The 6,534-nt window shown below is 36.5% G+C and overlaps 1 long non-coding RNA gene across 1 annotated transcript; it reads right to left on the bottom strand.

Annotated features, from left to right (window-relative positions):
• Window positions 1-814: 814 nt before the first annotated feature.
• Window positions 815-1,338, bottom strand: LOC137385660 (uncharacterized). Its single transcript, XR_010977790.1, has 3 exons — window positions 1,243-1,338; window positions 979-1,118; window positions 815-883 (listed from the first exon to the last, which is right to left on the bottom strand). It is a non-coding gene; the product is annotated as an uncharacterized lncRNA (long non-coding RNA).
• Between the last annotated feature and the right edge of the window lie 5,196 nt (window positions 1,339-6,534).

The raw sequence follows: 6,534 nt of genomic DNA, 5'->3' as shown, positions 1-6,534 counted from the left end.
ACATAATATTTATTGCACTCAAGGTTAAACCTAAGACTGTCAATATTCAAACAAAAGAGTGAGTTAAAACCTTGGAAGTTATGGGAATGATTATAACATTAACTGGACCTTAGCTGATCCACGAAAACTGATTAGCATGAAGACAACTATCCAAATTATATATAAGTTTGTTTTACGAACAGCCAACAATCTGATCAGTTATAGAGACGCATAAAAACAAAGAAGTGCATGACTACAGGCCACTGAAACTTACAACTAAGTCTCATGAAGTCTATTGCATAAAATATAGACCAGAAAAACCAATGTGGTCATCAAAAACACCAAAAACCAGCCTTTGAATCCAACCAATAGCTAAAGGAAACAGTTTTTTGTACAGAAAGCAATGCCAAACAAACTGCCACAACAAAAAGTTTATAGTGCAGCGCGCATAAAAAAATGTTCATCATACAAATGTATGACTACTTAAATCCTATACATGTATCTATGCAATGGTTTACCGTTTTTTTTCTTTTTCGAAGCTATAAGTTTCTGCACACATATTCAGCAGCACATTTGTAGGTTAGCAGGAGAAGTTTTGTAAGCAAAAGCAATGATATACAGCCCCCATGGGGGGCTGTATATAACTTGAAATTTCTCAAGTGTCGCAACTAATTTTGATCCATGTTGGAAACACACAAAAAATCTTCAAAATGCTGCCATATCCAATAAGTCATGACGCATGGCGATTGTTATCGCCAATTATGCTTTATCAATTGTATGCTACAACCAATGATATACAGCCCCCATGTGGGCTGTATATCATTGCTACAACTGACCTGATTCCACAATAGATTGCATCAATGTGTTGTAGCGGCTTTCTAACTCTGTGTTTTTGACTTCATTGCTATAAAAAAGTACTCAGTACACCAATACAATATCTGCAAATATCACAGCAAGCTAGCCGGAATGTTAGTACATACAGTTGAAACTTTTAACAACCTCGCCTTATTGGAGTGATAAAAAGAATCGCATAGAAGATATCGAATGACCTCAGCAGTCGCTTTGTCATCTTCCGAAGAGTCTACATTGCAATGAATTTCAGACCATAGAGTTTCAGTCATCTCTCATTTGCAGTGTGTCTACAACGTGACATCAGCAATAAAATCAATTTTGGCATACATACATTCACAGCCAGATTTTACAAACATTTCCATCTACTAACAAATGTAATCATTCAGTCACAATAATATAAAAGATTCTAACTTATCTAATCCCAAATAATTTAAGGTGACTTAAGATTTCTAATATGCTTAGGAGACACAAATTAAGGTGTGCAGAATCTGTATTTTGCCGCATTACGTTACAGTAAAGGTATTGTAACGACTCGCTAAATCGTAAGCACTGGAATACGATCAGGGCAACGCTCACGGTACTCGGAGTCTCAGAGCCGTATAGTTTCAGATAGTATGGAAAGCTATACGACCATTGAACTTAAAACCCCTGGGGTTTTTAGTTCAATGTATACGACACTGCGGGTACTAAGCCTTTAAACCCCACGGAGTACCCGTGACATTAAAATATTTTGGGTTTGCATCGATCTCTTGCTCATAGACCACTTGATCAGTGTCGTATAGGGTCGTAGAGTGTCCTATACGACACTGATTTACATCGCGTCGCTTTATCATTATGACCTTGACATTATAGTATATTTAATAAGTCGCGCTTCGCCTAAACCACTATGAAAATAAGAAGTTTTCGATGTGCAAAAAATGAGCCCAATAATTACTAAACTGCAGTTATTTATTTGTCTGTATCATTCAGATGTTTGTTAATTTCATACAACAGATGCATTGCCGTAATAGCTTTTTTAGATTCTAATTGCAAAGTTAGTCGACCAAATAGTACAATGCAGCTTTTTTCACAATGCAATTAAGAATCTAACTTTAATTCTGTTGAAGCAATGAAGGGGCAATGAAGTTGGTGCTGTTGCTGCAAAACTTTCCACACTTGTGAAAATAGTTAAATATTAATGCTAATTAATTGCATCACTAATATTGTCTCATGAAGCTTGTTGTTAGAAGACAGCAATTACACCTTAAATATCTAATTGAGTTAAGCTGTAGTGCTAAACAAATTACCAAAATGTATCACGTAAAATAAATTGCATTAATTTTGTTATAAATACATCATGCACTATTGGACTAGCAGTTACAAAGTAATCACACTTTTTATACATAACCTATGGCTGTAAACTGTAGGCATGGATTCAACTTCACCTTTTATCTTGTAAACTGTTAAATTGTCCACGATTTGACAAAAAATTAATTTTTAACATGTGTTATATATTAATCAGCTAAATCATGCTAAATAAAAAACATAACTTTATTTCTCATTCACCAATTGTATGCAAATAAATATTTTTATGTCAAGCGCTAGATGGAATACTAGCACCAATGCATCAAAGAAATTTGCTGTTGCATAAATTATTGTGCTGATAGGCAAGCAGAAGTTTCGTCATAACATGTTCAAATCCCTTATGATGTAATTTTTTTTCTCCAACATTCAACTGTGGCTTGAGAGAGATGGACAAACATGCCTCTTATTATAGTGAAGATTTTTGACCATTGAATTATGAAATGTTACTAAATTTTGGAAAACATAATGTTCAAAAGTAATGTAGTCTATTGAGAGTTAACTGTAAGGCAACCTAAGATTCTTTGCATCTCTCAAAACAGTTGCTTGTGTGGAAGATGGGGTAGTGTGAGTTGCCTCTGCAACTAATGTTTAGCATGTATTGCATTAAGTATAGTTACAGTAATTGGCAATGAGTCAAATAACCTACACAATATCATCGTGACATTCAGACTCATACACGCACCAAACTAAATACATTAAATCAAAGTTTCTTCATGTTTATTCTTGTTGGTTCCTTTAATAGCTGGAATCTTGTAGCTTATATACTTTAGCGACTGTCCACACGAAATAGCAAATAATAAAAAAGATAAAAACAACTATTATAGCAAATCCTGTCATAGAAAATTTAATTTTTTCGTTTTATCTCAATTTATAAGTTCTATTTCACTTAATGTTATTTCATATTTTAATGTTTTATCATTTTGTTTGTATATCTGCAAAAGATTGACATAGAATTTAGCGCTTATAAAAATTCAGAACTGCTTTCCTTTTTAACCTATGCTCATTATCTGTACTGTAAATTTTAAATCTCCTGTTTTCAATAAAAACAAAGCAGTTTCTATTTAATTTAATGGTATTAGTCAAAATTATGCAAAGATATATTATTAATATTGCTTCACATGATAATGCAATAAAAATACCATAAAATATGATAATACATTTAAAGAACACTTTATTCCAAATAACAACTATGGCAACAATACAATATTTAATTGCTTGAGTGACAAATGGTAGTCAAAAATATGAGCTCAGCAATTTTATTGCTAATTCTCTTAAATTTTTGTCAAAAAAAGATAAGATGCATACCTAAACTTACTAATCGCAAGTCTTCCTTGCATACATTTTTGTTAAAAGGTTTTATGACACAACACGACATTACATTTTTATTTATCATTATTTGTAGCACTCTATATAAAACCTATTTTTCTATAAAAATGATCATCACCTATCATCATCAGTGGGTGTCAGGGTGGCCTAGTGGTAGTGCTTTTGACTGTCAACCATGGGGTTGGTAGTTTGAGTCCTGTTTAATGCCGATCTGACAAGAAGCTCTCAAAAAGCTTTCAACCCAAATTGCTGGATCTTTTGGATCTAGACCATAACTTTGAGGCCCCCTGTACCACACTGACAACGTGGGCACGTTTGAGATCTTCCTCTGTCCTTCGCAAACTGGGCAAATGAAATGGCTACCTGGATCTGTCAGACTGGACGTGTTGCACTGGCATCCCTTCAGGTCAATCTGACAGTTCCGGAAGTGGTAGATACTGATAACTGGGTCCCCATACTCTACTCTACCATATTGCTCGATCCAAGCATGCATCGCTAAGATGCAAGTCATTGTCAATTTCCGACAGACAGCCATATTATTATTATTATTATTAATTACTGCATACTATGCGTTTCAATCCTTCCACATTTATTTACCTATGTGTAATGCTTGCAAGCATAGCCAGAATATAGAAGCTAGTGGTTGGGTACCATTTTAACGGCTGCGCAATGTCAGCCCAAAGCCTGAAATTCATCATTATAGACAAGGCGAAAGCACTTAGGCTGGATGTCATAACAACCACCTTAGACATAGGTCCTAGTACCTGGAGTAGGTAGTGACAGCTTTGACTCACCAGCAGGATGGACAGTCTAATTACATCAACAGGTGATTGACAGCTGATGTGTCTCAAGTCACCAAAAAACCTTGCCAATGCTTTCCTCAATCGCATGACAATACCACCATCTGCTATCACAATCAACAAACATCAGTTGCCTGCAATAATGGGGAGGGGGGAGATAGGTAATGCCTTGTTAAATTCCAGGCAGATAAAGATCTTAAGCTGCCACCTAACCTGAAGATTAGAGATCTGACTAACAGTGCTAGCTTTACAAAGATGAATGTTGGCACAGCATATATTTAGTGACTCTGTTGGTGCATACCTACGGTATCTCGTCGAAAAAGGAGAAAGACGGTGGTCAGTTATGACAAAGGTCTTTTGAAGATCTTTATCATACCTGACCATAGCCTAGTTTGTCAAAACCGTTGACAAGTGGTTTGACTTGATGAGCAGCGGCCATCCTGTAATGGGTCTGTTTACGAACAAACCTGTGATGCACGTTTCTGCGCTTGAATTTCTTAACGATTTTCTCCTGAATGTGCAAGTCGGCCAGAAAGTGACATGGAAGCCAGTGCAGGCGGGTGTGCAAGGTAGTTACGGGCGAGTAATCGCAGCTCACAAAAGACTGCATAGAGATATTTTTTTATGTTATTTCCAGCAAAACTCTGTACAGTCACCCTCCCCTCGACTTTAAATGTACTTTGAAAAACAGTTGCGTCACTAGTATTTAAAAGAAGTCAAAATTTCAAAATTGGAGACTATTCAACCGACGAGCGTCAGTATTTAGCAGAGTTTCCACCAGCTAACTTAATGCATTTGGCCGATGAAGACTTTACTGCTAAAATTCCATCACCTAAAGCTGTCTTATGTGAAGCCGAGCAGCAGTCTCCTATTACCTCTGCAGATAATGCGTTCAATCATTGATGATGTCTATGAAATAGGAGGTCGGTGTATGTGCCTACAAGGCACAGATGCACATGCTAAAATAGCTGGAGCATTTACCATTCTAGAGTTGCTTAGAACTCAGAGCAAGGTGCCATCCACTGACATCGGCATACTGCCATCATCAGCTAAGGCATCGGTTGGCAAAGAAGTTTGTCACAGTATGCCTGCTCTTCATGCGTGGAACAACTATGGAGGCACCGAAGAATGATTTTTTGTTAGCTTTGGTAGCGCTTCAATAGCGATGCGAGATGTTGTGCAAAGAGTTAGTGTCACCAGTTAATTCCTAAAATAAAGCTTATGTTGAAGAGCCGAACTGAAGAGCCTGTTCTAAGCAGAAATTTCTTTTTAGTATTCACCCAGTGCTTAAACTTTCTTTTGTTTAATATTTTTCATCTTAATATATTGTTGAAATATTATTAGTATCCGACTGCTGACTTGAACCCAGTATTGCAAATGCAGCATTAACCTATTTCCAACTTTCCTAGAATTCCAACTTTCACTGCCCTCTTCTTTTGTTGATTTTTACTGTTACTTAAATTATATTTTTATCACATGCAGGCGTTTTCAATATCTGTAACTGCTGACCTGAGTTTGGTATTGCATATGTAATATGCTTGATGGACCTTCAGCTGGCAAGACCTGATAAGATTGACAGCTTAAAAAAGGCATCCATAAACAGCATGCCGTCAGCCACTGTTGTTACACGGATACCTGTTGACTGCTAAGCAGCAGTACCTAGGGTTTTTCAGTTGTCAAAACACATAATTCCTCTAAAGACCTAAATCAGAAACTGGTTGCAGATGCAAAACCTATTAGAATTTAAGCTACCTATATGCCAATTTAGGCAAGTTTTGTGCTTTGATTTGAGCTTTTGAAGTTTCTGATCTTAAACTTTATAACATTATTGGCACCATCTTGTAGAGAATTTTATCCTCTTTCAAATGGTATATATACAATTATTTTCCAATTGCGAATGGGGAATTATTTTTGTTTATTGATGTGGTCTCTTCATTATAGATTACAAGTATATAAAAATACTGGGTGTGACCCATTTGGAAACTAGCGAGCTCCTACATAAACGCTTCCATTGGTCGCGCAGCTCTTCTCTACACAGCACTGGCCGTGCACAACGCTGTGTAGGTCCAGAATTCAAAAGCAGCAAACAAGTAAGCCTCATGCTCTCAACTCATGAACTGATGCTAATTGCACCCATCAGGGAAAGTATTACTAATATGTAAGACCTTGATGATGAGCTCATGATGTAATGCAAAACCTTTTACGTACATCTAGCCCTTGCTTGCTGAGCAAG

Source organism: Watersipora subatra, chromosome 1 (assembly GCF_963576615.1).
Source record: "Watersipora subatra chromosome 1, tzWatSuba1.1, whole genome shotgun sequence".
In the NCBI taxonomy this organism is placed as follows: Eukaryota; Metazoa; Bryozoa; class Gymnolaemata; order Cheilostomatida; family Watersiporidae; genus Watersipora; species Watersipora subatra.
The sequence above is the reverse complement of the archived record's forward strand: the minus strand, read 5'-3'. Positions and strand labels throughout refer to the sequence as shown.